A 15,023-nucleotide genomic window follows, 5' to 3' on the forward strand; every position below is an offset into this window, starting at 1 on the left:
ACACCCCATGAGTCCACTTTACTCTCCTTACTCAGATGAAATTTCAGACTCAATCATTCTAATCGCTCCACTTTATACACCATCAACTCTTTATGTGTTTTTTTAATTGAAGTATAGTTGATGTACAATATTACATAAATTACAGATGTACAATATAGTGATTCACAAGTTTTAAAGGTTATACTCCATTTATAGTTATAAAATATTGACTATGTTCCCTGTGTTGTACAATATACCCTTATGGCTTATTTTACACTTAATAGTTTGTATCTCTAAATCCCTTACCACTCTATTGCCCCTCCACTCACCCTCTCCCCCTGGTAACCACTAGTCTGTTCTCTATATCTGTGAGTCTGCTTCTTTTTTGTCATCTTCACTAGTTGGTTGTTCTTTTTAGGTTCCACGTATAAGCGATAACTATTTGTCTTTATCTGTTTGACTAATTTCACTAAGCATAACACACTCTAGGTCCATCCATATTGTGGCAAATGACAAAATTTCATTCTTTTTTATGGCTGAGTAGTAGCCTATTCTTTATTCATTCATCTGTCGATGGACACTTCGGTTGCTTCCATATCTTGGCTACTGTAAATAACACTGCTGTAAACGTTATGGTGCATATTTTTTCGCATTAGTGTTTTTGTTTTTTTCAGATATATACCCAGGAGTGGAATTGCTGGGTCATATGGTAGTTCTTTATTTAGTTTTTTGAGAAACCTCCATACTGTTTTCCACAGCAGCTGCACCAATTTACATTCCCACCGGCAGTGTACGAGGGTTCCCTTTTCTCCACATCCTCGCCAGCATTTGTCATGATATCCATTCGGACAGGTGTGAGGTGATACCTCACAGTGGCTTTGATTTGCAATTCTCTGATGATTAGTGATGTTGAGCAACTTTTCATGTGCCTGTTGGCCATGTGCATGTCCTTTTTGGAAAAATGTCTATTCAGGTCTTCTGCCCATTTTTTAACCAGGTTGTTTTTTTGATGTTGAGTTGTATGAGCTGTTTATATATTTTGGATATTAACCCCTTATTGGTCATATCATTTGCAAATATTTTCTCCCGTTCAGTAGGTTGTCTATACACCCTCAACTCTTCTGCCACTCTTTCATTGTCATACATAAGCACGACCCTGCTCAAACACAAACTCCTGTCTCTTCATGCCTGCACAAACACAGCTGCATGTGATGGGAGGAAAAAACCTCACACCTATGCCGGTGGATATCACTTTAAATTCACAAGCACCAACTTCAAGTAGGCCCTTGATGTTGTCTGGCAGGCACACTCCACTTCCCTAATCCATTCAATCTCCTACTTCCTGGACTGTCACTTTCTATCTCTCCTGTTTTCAAACCTTCAGCATCTTCTACCCCATCCTCACTCTCAGCTGGTAACCTTGCTGCTTCCCTTTTCACTGATAATGGGAGAGTGATCAGATCCCCAAACCATATCTACTCACCTGGGCCCGTATACTCTGCCCTGGTTCCTTGACAACAACTGAACTGTTGAAACACCCACCGACTCAAGCACATCACTCAGGCAGTTCAACCCTCTGCATCGTTTGTAACTTCTCTCCAGCATACAAACGTGCAGTTATTTTCTCCTTTCTTTAGAAACCATCTTTTGAATCAATTTCTCCTCCCTTTTCCTTCACAACAAAACAAAAAAGTAGTGTATAGTCTCTTTTTTCAACATCTCTTCTGTCTTTGTCTCTTGAAGAGACTGCAATCAGACTTTCACCTACTCCATTCACCCACCCCCACTCCAAAACCACTCAGTTCAAGGTCACCAATGAACTACCACATTGCTAAATGCAACGGGCAGTCCTTGGTGCTCATCGTACTTGACCCATCAGCTGCACTTCACGCTAGCGCTCACGGCTTCCTCCCAGGAATACTTCCTGCACTTCCAGGCCATCACACTGCTGATTTTCCTCCCACTCTACTTAACCAATCCTTTTCAGTCTCCTTTGTTCGTTCCTTCTCATCTCCCTCACCTCTAACTAGTTGTTTGACTTCTTTTATCTTAAGTCACTGCTTGGTAGGCTCATCTAGTTTCTTGGCTTATAAATATCATCTTTACGCTGATGGCTCCTAAATGCATATGTGGAGACTAGACTTGGTCCTTGAACTCTAGGAGCATATCCAGATGCCCACTCAAGGATATCCCTCCAGCAAGCCTCCCCTCATTATCCTACATCATTAATTATTGTTCTCTACCAGATCATTCCCATCACCTAAGCACTGTTATCTCTTAATTTCTTATAATTTATTATTTTTTATAAACTTTATTTATTTTAATGTGAGTTTTCTTTTTTTGGGGGGCTGCGTTGGGTCTTCATTGCTGTGCGCAGGCTTTCTCTAGTTGCGGTGAACGGGGGCTACTCTTTGTTGCAGTGCACAGGCTTCTCATTGCGGTGGCTTCTCTTGTTGCAGAGCATGGGCTCTAGGTGCGTGGGCTTCGGGAGCTGCAGCACGCGGGCTCAGTAGTTGTGGCACGCAGGCCCTAGAGCACATGGGCTCAGTAGTTGCGGCACACGGACCCTAGAGCACCTGGGCTTCAGTAGTTGTGGCTCGCGGGCTCTAGAGCGCAGGCTCAGTAGTTGTGGCGCACGGACTTAGTTGCTCGGAGGCACGTGGGATCTTCTCCGACCAGGGATCGAACCCGTGTCCGCTGCACTGGCAGGCGGATTCTGAACCACAGCACCACCAGGGCCAGGGAAGTCCTCTTATAACTTTAAATAAAAACAAAAACCCTTGATCTCACTTCCCTCACCAGTGACTACTAACTCATTTCTCTCTGCTCTTGTCTACAGAAAAACTTGAAAGAGTAGTCTATACTTACTGCCCCTGATTCCTCTCCCATCAATTTCTCTTAAGGCCCCTCCAGTCAGGCTCCTGTTCTCATCTCTCTACCAAACGGCTTGTCAACATCACGTCCAATGACCCCTACGTCATGTAACTGCTGTGGTCAGTCATCAGTGCTCATTCTACTTGACCCAATGGTAGCATTTTACACAGCTGTTTATTTCCCCTCTTTCACACACCTTCTTCTTCTTGGTTTTCAGGTCAATACTCTTGCTTGGATCTTCTGCTCTCTTTATTAGACTTCTTTTGCTGATTCCTCATTTTCTCTCCATCCTCTTAGTGTTGGAGAGTTCCAGAACTCGGTCCTGGTACTCTTCTCTCCTCTAGTCAACACCACCTTCCTAGATGATTCCTTTTAAATATCACCTCTAAGCCTACAACTCTCACATCTGTATCTCCAGTCCAGCCATCTTTCCCAAACTCCAGGCTCATACGTCCAGCTTCCTCGTCTGTTCCCCACATGACTCACTAATAAGCATTTCCAACTTAATACATCCAAAACTTAGCTCCTAATTATTCCCCTCAAACTTCACCTCTATTCTCTTGCTCAGGCCAGAATCTTGGGGTCATTCTTGATTCCTCTGTCTTTCACAGCCTACATCCATCCATCAGCAAGTCCCATCAGCTCTACCTTCCAGCTACCCAGAATCTGACCACGTCTCACCACCTCCACTACCATCACTCTGGCCCAAGCCACCATCATCTCTCACAGCGGCCACCTCACTACTCTCCCTGATTCTACCCTTCCCTTCTACCGTCTGTTTTCTATATGCCGGTCAGAGGGATCCTCTCTATTCCTAAGTTAGACATATTACTTCCCTGCTTAAAACTTTCTTAAGGCTTCCCATCTTTCTCTGAGTAAAACTGACAACGGCTTCTAGGGCCTTACAATCAGCCTGCCATCACCTCTCTGACCTCACCTACTCCTTCCCTCCTCCTTGCCAACCCCACCACAGTGCCACTGCCCCTGGCTAATACCTAGATATACCAAGCATGTGCCTGCCTCAGGACCTTTACACCTGCTGTCCCACTGCCTGGAATGCTCCTCCTCCTGATATGTGCACATCTTGCTCCCACATCCTCTGACTTTTACTCATACATCCATTTCTCAGTGATGCCATTTTAATTTCCACACCTCTTCTCTTTCCATGCTTTATTTTTCTCCTTAGTGCTTATCACTGTCTAACATACGATGTAATTAGTTAATTTATTTATGTATTATTTTCCTCACGCCAACATGTAAGTTCTATAAGGGCAAGCTTTTTATGTTCTGTTTGGTTCCCTAGTGTAGATACAATACTGTATCAGGGTACCTAGGTGTGTACAATACCTAGAACAGAGCCTTGTACATGGGAGAGGTTCAATAATGTTTGATGAGTTAGTGAATGGCATTTCTAATCATAACCTCTGCCTCCAGAGTCATCTAATTAGAAGACAAACCTGCTCACCTCAGTTTTCAGCTTAAAACCCTTCAGTGGGTCTGCAGTGCTACAGCTGATGCAAACTGAAATGTCTTCGGCAGCCAGGCATATCCCCTAAATGTCATAAGAAAAGTTTATGTGTGTGGGGCGGGGCAGGTGGGGCGGATATGAAAAGTGGAAAATGTAAGACCTGCCTAAGGGCATTCAATTCAATTATTTTAAAGAACTGTACCAGCCTCTTAGCAGCCCCTGTATATATTGGGTTGGCCAAAAAGTTCGTTCGGGTTTTTGGGACGATGTTAACGGGAAAACCCAAATGAACCTTTTGGCCAACCCAATAGCATAAACCACCATCTCCACAGTGTGGCTTGGTAGGCACTACGCAGGCTTGCCATGCTTACTCCCTCCTGGGCCCTATAACATCAGAGAAAACAGGCTGTGCATATCCTCAAACTGAGGGACTGCCATGCAACTGAACACACTGCTTTTTCATTATCAAATAAACAGACAAGGAAGCAAGATGTCACTGTTGGCATAGTCTGAAATTATATCTGGAACCCAGATGTTTGAACCAGATGACTACACTTGCTAAAGGCAGTTTTTACAACTCTATGAGGTAACGACACTAGCGTTTCAAGGTGACATGGCTGGGGATCTGAATAGGTAATCTCCTATGCGGTGATTCCAATCTGTCAGGCCCTTAACTCAGTCAGGAAGAACATTATCACCAACTTCAGCTTTTTTCCCATGAGAACCAGGAAGACTTGAGAAGTGAACTCACAGGATTTCCCCCATCCTGGAATCTCCTGGTCTACTTTGCTGAGAATGGATCCTTTGGGCTCATCGCAGTAAACTGTACTTCCTTCAAGATTTCTGCATCAGAGTACTCTAACCCAAGTCCTCCGTGGGACTTTGACAATGGCAAACAAGGGCTTCCATGATCTGATGACCAGTGTTCACAAGAGCAGACTCATCTCTCAACATTACCAACACACCCTCCTCCACTTACTACTGCCAAAGATCCATTCTCTCCTGTCCTAGAACGTTTGTAAATTCCGAGAATGTCCTTCCCACCCACACATTCCAGGCAAAACGCTCTGCCCAAGAATCACCTTCTTCAGGAATTCTCTACAGATCCACTCAAGTCAGCTAATTACTTCTCTCCTCTTTTTCTGAACTGTATTCAGTAATATCTCCCTTCCAATCTTTATTTTATTAATTGCAATTATTGTTTTATCTCAGTTCCACAGGGGCAGTAACCATGTCTAATGTATCTTTTGTGTGTGTGTATGTGTGTGTGTGTGTGTGTGTGTTTTTCTTTGTGGTACGCGGGCCTCTCACTGTTGTGGCCTGTCCCGTTGCGGAGCACAGGCTCCGGACGCACAGGCCCAGCGGCCATGGCTCACGGTCCCAGCTGCTCCGCGGCATGTGGGATTTTCCCGGACCGGGGCATGAACCCGTGTCCCCTGCACTGGCAGGCGGACTCCCAACCACTGCGCCACCAGGGAAGCCCTCTAATGTATCTTTGAATCAGTGATGCCTAACCTAGTATCTGGCACTTAAGAGACACTCAATGGATGTTTTTTGAATTCAACTTAATTATAATTAGAAGAGTGATCAGATCAGTGTGGCTATAGTAGTAAAGTGCTAGGAAGGGAGGGGAGTTGGAAAGAGGGGGAAAAAAAGGAAAAAGATTCAAGTTATACAACAGCAATTTTTTTTTCATATTTCACATACATAAAGGCAGCATTTTGCCTTGGAAAGAATGTTACAATGAATCCCTATTTCTTGATGCACTCCTAACATTATAAAAGGCAGTCTAGTGTAATGGATTGATTATAGTCAGACAACCCGAGTCCACTGACTATACAATGCTCCTTCTCTAAGCTAATCTGACAGAATATTTATGGTCCAACTAATGCAAACTGGTGAGAAATACATTAAGATGCTCAAAAAATACATTTGTAGTGGTAGAGAATAAACACACAAAATTCACATAACAGGAAATATAAATTGCTTTAAAATATTAAAAACATTCAACACTACAAACAAAAAATGCAAGTTGAAACAACAACCAGGTAGCTACTTAAACCCTGTTACATTAGCAACCTTTTGTTCACATTATACCACCTGATGGTAGTAGACTGACTGTTGATATGTAGCAGGGCTAACTGGCATAGATATACTGGAAAGCAATTGGAACCCACTGGTGATAATTAACTATTAAGAAATTTTCCCAAAAGGGAGTAGGGTACTATAGATGTAAAATATTATTTGTAGTAATAAAAAATCAGATGCTAGAAATACCCCAAAAGAAAGGTTAAGTAAAAAAAGATTTATCTACCTTCTGGAATACATAGTCATCACAACAATTGCACAATAATGACTGTTCATCATGGAAAATTATAATAAAAATAGTAATAATGGCTAGTATTTATTGAGCATTTTCTATGTGCGCAGTACTACGGTAAGTATTTCACATGCGTTATGAGATAAGTACTAATGTAGGGTTGCTAGATTTAACAAATAAAAATATAAGATGCCCAGTTCAATTTGAATTTCAGATAAACAATAGATATCTGTTGTTTATCTGAAATTCAAATTGAACTGGGCATCCTGTATTTTATTTGGGTAATAGCACTCCATTTTATTCATGAGAAAACTAAGACACAGGGATTGAATAACTTTCCAGGGTCATACAGCTAATAAGTGGTGATAAAAAGTTAAGTTTACAAAAAAGTAGAATAGTAAATTTTGTTTATGAATAATTTCAGGCATACCTTGCTTTACTGTGCTTCACAGATATGGCATTTTTTTTTTTTTTACAAATTGAAGGTTTGTGGCAACCCTGCATCGAGCAAGTCTATCAGGCCATTTTTCCAACAGCACTTGCTCACTTCACGTCTCTGTCATATTTTGGTAGTTCTCCCAATATTTCAAACTTTTTCATGATTATTATACTTGTTATGGTGATCAGTAATCTTTGAGGTGACTACTGCAAATAAATTATGACTCACTGAAGTCTCAGATGATGGTTAGTGTTTTTTAGCAATAAAGTATTTTTAAATTACATACTTTTTTTTAAGACATAATGCTGCTGTACACTGAAGAGACCACAGTATGGTGTAAACATAACTTTTATATACACTGGGAAAGCAAAAAATTCATGTGTCTCACTTTACTGTGGCGGTCTGGAATCAAACCTGCAACATCTCCAAGGTATGCCTGCATAAATAGGTGAAACATGCACGTGCCCATGGATCACAGATAAGGGGAAGCGTGGACAGGTGATACCACTACCACCAAATCCATTTACTGAGCAGTTACTGGAGCACTGACTCTGCGCGCTGTGATGCAACAGCCTCCCCCCGTCCCGTTTTACAGATGAATAAAGTGAAGAGTTAAATATTTTGCTCAAGGTCAATAAAGCTAGTAAGGGCAGGATCAGATTCTGACTCCAAAGCTCTTGCTTATTCCACTTTGTCATCTTGATTTCCTGGGTGAGATTTTTTTTTTCTTTCTTTCGAGTGCAGTTCTATCAGTGTTGGTATAAAAGTTTTGGTGTGATAAAATACATGCACGAGGACACATGAATATTTCAAGGAGATCTGCAAAGCCAAGTTGCTGGGGTTTGCCTTGGTTTAAAGCCATACTTCAAGCCAATCCAGTGCAAAACTTGAAAAGAAAAAGTCGTGGTGAACATTTATGGCTCAAATTGTGATTTCATTTAGAAAGTAATAATACATACTCCATACTTATCTTTTGGAAAGGGAGACTGCTCTCCCACTGATGCCCCCCACTAAGCTCCTCCCTTTCTCTACACACCTGAGCACATGAACTTGTTAGTTCCCTCAAGTAAGTCACTTAGGAAGGGATTATGATTTTTTTTTTTAAGCCGACCACGTGAGAAAGCCCATGAGCACACACAAACACAAAAGTGCCAGTATGCTTTTACAATGAAAGCAATGCCTGTGCTCTATACATAACAGGGAATTTTAGGATGATTTCCCTTAAGTGTCAGCTTAAGTTTTCCTTGAGAGTTTAGCCCACATCAAGAAGTTTGCTTTTGATTGTTTATTCTGAAAGAGGCAGCTGGCCACAGGGCTGCCTGTGATGCCTTTACCACAATTTGCTTTTGTTTTTCCCTCTTGATAATTACCTCATGACTAAACCGCTCACTGGTCCATGTAGAGGAATCCCGTGGAGATGAAAACACACTTGTTTAAATAAAATATTTATGAAGAAGCCCTAAAATGTCACTGAAGTAATGCAAATTAAATCTTCACATATTGTGCATCCAATATGCCACTCATTCCTTAGAAGACTCTCTAGTTCCTGATTGCAATTAACATTAATTTTAAAAAATTAATCCCATTGTGCATAATCACACCAATGTCTATTCATAAAAATCCAGTGTTTTAAGGATGATTTTTCACTTGACTATCTTTGAAAATCTGAATTAAGGTTAAAGTTTAATCTCAATGATTATTTTGGAGATTTTTCCTTAGGAACTGCATTTAATTATTATTTTACATGTACACCTTTTTATAAGTTATTTCATTCTAAATCAATATAAGGTGACACTAGTGACGGTTCCACATTCTGGCCTTTCAATGAAATTCTTTGGACATGATTTTCTCAATTTGTCCTTTTTTTTCCCCAAATTGAGTGGATATAATAGATTCTCATGATATTTTTATAGAGTCCTTCAAATAAAAATTGGGGGTAATATTGTCAAAAGAAAGTTAAGAATCACTTAGTTGATTTGGGTGATGACTGTACAAGGTAACAGTCAAGGCCCCCGACTTGATACCATCTTTCCTAATTTTGCAAAAAAGGAATGTGAGCTGAGCTGAGAAGAGTTAGGTGGGTTCATCCTTCACTTATTGGCCTCAACAGTTGTCTTCCACCTGGTGCACATTACAACCAAGAGAGGAACTTATATAAAAATATACCGATAGCAGGCCCCACCCCCAGAGATTCCAATTTAATTGGTCAGGATAGAGCTCAGCCATTGGTAGTTTCTTGTTTGTTTTATTTTTGTTTGTTTGTTTTTCAGAGCTCCCTAAATGTTTCTAATATGCAACCAAGGTTGAAAACCAGTCTAGAGAAAGCTTCTCCTGACTAGGGTTAACATCTACTTAGAAAGAGGGGTCATCAGTGATGTGTCGTAAGGAGGGGTCATCAGTGATGTGTCGTAAAGCTCTATTTGACACCCTGACCAAGTGAACAACCTCTAGTTCACCAGAAAATGAAGAAGAAAATCCCTAGAAATACAAAGCTGGAATGTCAATGGAAAACCAGTATCCTGAATAAAAGAATTCATGACCAAGATACTGAGCAATGTCCATCGACAGATGAAAGGATAAAGAAGATGTGATATATTTTATATATATATATATATATATATATATATAGTGGAATGCCACTCATTCATAAAAAAGAATGAAATAATGCCTTTTGCAGCAACATGGATGGACCTAGAGAATATTATACTAACTGAAGTAAGTCAGAAAGAGAAAGACAAGTATCATATAATATCACTTCTATGTGGGATTTTTTAAAAAGATACAAATGAATTTATTTATGAAACAGAAATAGACTCACAGACACAGACATAGAAAACAAACTTATGGTAACCAAAGAGGGAGGAATAAATTAGCAGTTTGGGCCTAACAGATATACACTATTATATATAAAGATAGACAAACACAGGGACCTACTGTATAGCACAGGGAACTACATTCAGTATCTTGTAATAACCTAGAATGGAAAATAATCTGAAAAAGAATATATTGGGGTGTGTGTGTGTATAAAACTAAATCACTCTGCTGTACACCTAAAACTAACACAACATTGTAAATCAACGATACTTCAATTTTAATAAGTAAAAATAAAAATATTGAGCAAAATCTGTATAACTGCATAGAATTTAACCTACACTTAGAGATTAAATCCATTATAGAAAAACAGAACAGAGAAAGGACATCTAAATGAAAAAAAAAAAACTAGGAAATTTTCATTGACAACAACTCCTAGATTCTTAGTATATGTGATGTGTTTACCTAGAAGCTACTTTGACTTAGGCTCAACTCTTTTTCTTAAATGGAACCCATGGCCTTGGGCTAGTTTAGCTCTCTGCAGTTCGATTTATTCAGATATACCAATCTCTTGGCAATGCTTCTCAAACGTTAAAGTGCCTATGAATCACCTGAGGATCCTGTTAAGACACAGATTCACATCAGTAGGTCTGGCACGCAGTCGAACACTTTGAGCAGCGAGGTCTTAGAAGATGTTAAGAGGATTAAAGGAAACGACCTACATAAAGTGCTTGGCACAGATGTGGTTGGCACCCTTCAGAAGAAAAGACTTACAAGGAAAATAATAAAACATGGTTAAAACCTAGAAATCATTCGATCCAATCTTCTTTTCTTTTCCAGGTGCGGAAACAAAAGGATGAGAAAAGTTACAATCGCTACCCCCTAATAGCCAAATGGAGAAGAGACGAATTCTTTTTTGACTGCAATAAGTATAATCGAGATCAACAAACAGAAGTTAAATTGAGCTTTTCATTCCACGCAAGGAAAGACCTTTTAATAACTGCTGTCCTACAATCAACTGGCCCTCTTGAGGAGAGAGAGTGAAGTCCCCAGTTACAAAGTATGAGCATTGACCAGTTGATAACATTAAAGAAGACTTCCATACTTCAGGTCCCTGTTGAACTTAGAGACATCGCACATCTAATATGTACACACACAAAAAAATCTTTAATAAAACAAAAAAAATTTTAATAAAACAAAAACTTCCTTATTTTCCTCCCCACTCCAACTCTGCTCCTCCTTAAGTCTTACCCTATACAGTAAATGGAGTTGCTTAGGTCAAAAAGCCTTGGGGGGCTTCCCTGGTGGCGCAGTGGTTGAGAGTCCGCCTGCCGATGCAGGGGACACGGGTTCGTGCCCCGGTCCGGGAAGATCCCACATGCCGCGGAGCGGCTGGGCCCGTGAGCCATGGCCGCTGAGCCTGCGCGCCTGGAGCCTGTGCTCCGCAACGGGAGAGGCCACAACAGTGAGAGGCCCGCGTACCACAAAAAAAAAAAAAAAAAAAAAAAAAAGCCTTGGGGTCACCCTTAACTCCTCTTCTCTCACCACTCACCTCCATTCCATCAACAAATCCTAGTGCTGTATCTTCAAACTGATGTCCACTATCCCCTTTGCCTGGGTTACTAGAGTAATCCTGCTAACAAGTTTCCCTGTCTTTACTCTTGAACTTCAACAGCATTTTCTCAACACAGCAGCCAGAGAGTTGCCACTTCTCTGTTAAAACCCTTCTCGTTCAGAGTAAAAACCAAAGTCCTTATAATGGTTTAGAAGGCCATACATGATCTTCCCCCTCCAACCGTTAACCGTATTTCTTGCCATTCTCTATCTTATTCACTCTGCACCAGTCACCCTGGAACTCAACTATTCCTTGCATCCCATCAAGGACGCTCCTATCTCCTGATCTTTGCACTTGCTCTTCCCTCTGCTGTGAAGGCTATTCGCTGAGATTCACGAGTTTATGCCGGACACTGCCAATATATGAAACAACATAATGACACCTAACAGAAGGATTCTAATTGCTCTCTATGGAAAAGTGCTCACCCTCAGCTTAAAGATCCACAATTTTACTTTCCATAGTTGGTACAGATGAAGGACTGGGTGAGGTATTCCAGTTCCAATTTATGATTTGGCCTCATCAAATTCTCTCTCAATACCAAGTTAGGGAAGACTAAGGACTGTACTCCTACATCAGAGCACTGCAACTACCTGGGCAAAGAATAACCTTTCTGATGGCCCACTGATTTGTAACCCAGGCTTATCCCACCATTGAAAAAATGAACAAACATCCTAGATGTGGTATCACTCTGCTGTCCATAGGGAATTATATCTGGTTTCTCCTTTCAAAACCAAAGTTCCTCAGTTGAGCTTGAGAAAACCTAGCTACCACTGGGTAGCCAGGGATGAACAATGGGCAGAAAAAGCTGAAACATGGCATTCATGTGGGTTCCTTTACAGAAAAGGAAGTCACTCATTTACAGAGACAACTCTCTCTAGGGACCCACATGCTAGGGCTGCTGCTGGGCATGGTTGTGCCGGGTCCCACTACACTGCAGCAGCAGCGCCATTCACAGCTTTGGGCAGTGCAGCTACTCCAACCACTCAGCTTTTAGGGCTCGGAAGTTAAAGGCACTCTTGGCTTGGGCAACCAAACAGCTTTACAGGGATGCAGACAAATGCATCTGATGTAAGAGTTAATGTGGGCAAGGAGAGGAAGGAGGGAGATGAAGAGAGATGCTGGCCTGAGTTGCACTGCCCTGGAAGAGAGGGTACACTTTGGTTGTGGGCTTCAGCCTCAGTTCCTCTGACCTTGCACTCACGGTCCCCCTCCCCACGCCTGCCTCGTGAACAGGCTGCTTCCTGACCCAAATCAAAGATCACGAGGGTCATGGGGCTACCTCAAAGCCACTGTGCCCTAGTTTAAGAAAGCAGAGCAGTGCTTTCAGGAATTCAGAGAGCAGCACGGCATACTCTTTATCTGTGGCTATTTCTCAGCCAAGGAATCAGATGTGTCTTTTGTAAGGAGTCTTCTCTGTGATTCTTCCTCAGGGGCTTCCCAGTGCAGGGGCTGAGGGAAACTTTAGAACATGGGATCTAGCTCGAAGATTAAGAGGAGCAGAGGCACAAAATCAGCCAAAAAGATGTGGAGTGTTAAACATGCAACTCGGCGAGAGGCCTCATCCATCTTCTCTTGTAAAGCCAAAGAGGACCGCTCATGTGCGGTAACAGTGGGAACTCCTGGCACAGTCAACAGGCAAAGAAGCGGCACGTTTCAACACTAACACTTCCTTTGGGTGAACCAAGCTAGTTTATTTCTTGTTCCTGCTGCTTAAGGACAGAACTTTCCCCAGTGAGGACACCATCCTGGGCCCCCAGTTCATGAATGAAGTGCTCTTATTCCTGTCTGCAGCCTGCGCAGCACATCAGTCCAGCAAGGAGGCGCACAAAGGCTGGGCATTAAACCTCTGGGGAAATCATTTGAAATCAAAAATATTTCTTGACTTAATTCTCCACTTTGAAGTAACACATTAGTGATCATCCCATAAACTTAATTAATGTAACCACAGGCAATGCGGAGCAATAATCTTTCTTTTACCAAAAAAACGCCTTTGAGTAGGGAAAATCTGATATAAACTTTTATTAGATGACTTCTCTTCACCCCAGAGACCCATTTTGGATATGCTATCAAGGAAATGCTATTGAAGTCAGGCTTAGTGTATACCTCTTTATGAATCAAATAATTCTCTAATTTATCCTTGGGTAAATGAATTTTTATATAATGGATTGGCTTAAAATGAGGTAAATTCATACTGGATACTTTGCACACCAACAGCTCATTTCCAATATTTATACACAGGAATATCAGGGAAAGGGCCCTTTTCTTACCCCATCTTTAACAATCCAACCACAATATGCTTTTTTTTTAGTACTCAGGTTGAGAGACTATTCGAGAAAATGATTCCTCATGGTGAGAAGAATCTCAAGTAAACATTTGGAAGGAATGTGTCTTTCAGTAACCAGCAGTGGATGAGAAGATGTGGGAGACCCAGGACCCTTGGGGAAGGCAAACGGCTCCACTAAAACTCCCTCTTCCAACCTTAACTGGTCAAAGGCTAAAATAAATGAACTTTCCAAAGTTAGGAGCTTCGAAACTTTCACTAGGAATAACTGTAGGTGCACAAGCCATGACCCGTGAGCCCATTGACCTTCGTGTGCCCGGTGGCGGAATCTGGTTGAGCCGGGAGCCCAGGCCCAGGCCGCCTCCACGCCGAGAGACCCGGAGGGAACGGGTTCAGGCCCGGCTGCCCAGGACCCGGAGCTCTCAGTCCCCGGCCCAACGTCGGCTCCCGCCCCGCCCTTCTCACCCCAGACCAAGGACAGGAAATGGGCAATCCGGGAAGAGGATGGGGAGCGCCCGGTGGGATTCAACCGCAGCCCGGGGCCGTCCCCAACTCCCAACTTCCCAGAGTTTCCTCTGGCCTCGTCCCCCTTCCCATGGCTCGCGAGAGCGCCGCGGCCTCTCCTCGCCCGGAGCGCAGAGCCCGGGAAGTGGAGCTCGGAGCTCGGGAGCCGCCCCCAGGAGCCCCGGTGACAGAAGCGCAGGTGACGGGCGTGGTGCCTCCAACCCCGCGCCAGCCCACCCGGACCCGGCCTCCATGCAGCAGCCTCCGCCGGGGTCCCTGCCCGGGTTCAGCATCAGGCCACCGTGCGCTAGTTCCTGGTGCCCTCCCCTAGCTCGGTGGTCACCCGCCCTCCTCCCTCCAGTCCGTGTCGTTCTCCTGCCTCAGGGCCCGGTGCGGCCGCAACTCCCAGCCCGGGGCCCTCCGGTCGCGCCCGGCAGCGGCGGCGATACTCACCTGGGTCTCGGAGCCGGGGTCTGGCGCGGTCCCGCAGGTGGTAGATGAAATCCTGGCAGCTGTCGTGCTCCAGGGCCCCGCGGGCACAGAGCTCGGCCAGCAGCTGCAGCGCCTGGTGACAGAGCGCGTCCCTGGCCCCGGGCATCGCCCCCCCGCATCCTCGGACCGAGCCCGGCAGGCGGGCGCGGGAGACAACCCTCCGCCTGCCAGCTCAGAGCCGCCGCCTCCGGGCCGTCCGCGCTCGCCGCCAGGGACCCGCCGAGAAACGGCCCGAGCCCA

This window comes from Delphinapterus leucas, chromosome 7, assembly GCF_059928025.1.
Source record: "Delphinapterus leucas isolate spDelLeu-1000000601 "Yukka" chromosome 7, BTC_Dleu_Yukka2, whole genome shotgun sequence".
NCBI classification, from domain to species: Eukaryota; Metazoa; Chordata; class Mammalia; order Artiodactyla; family Monodontidae; genus Delphinapterus; species Delphinapterus leucas.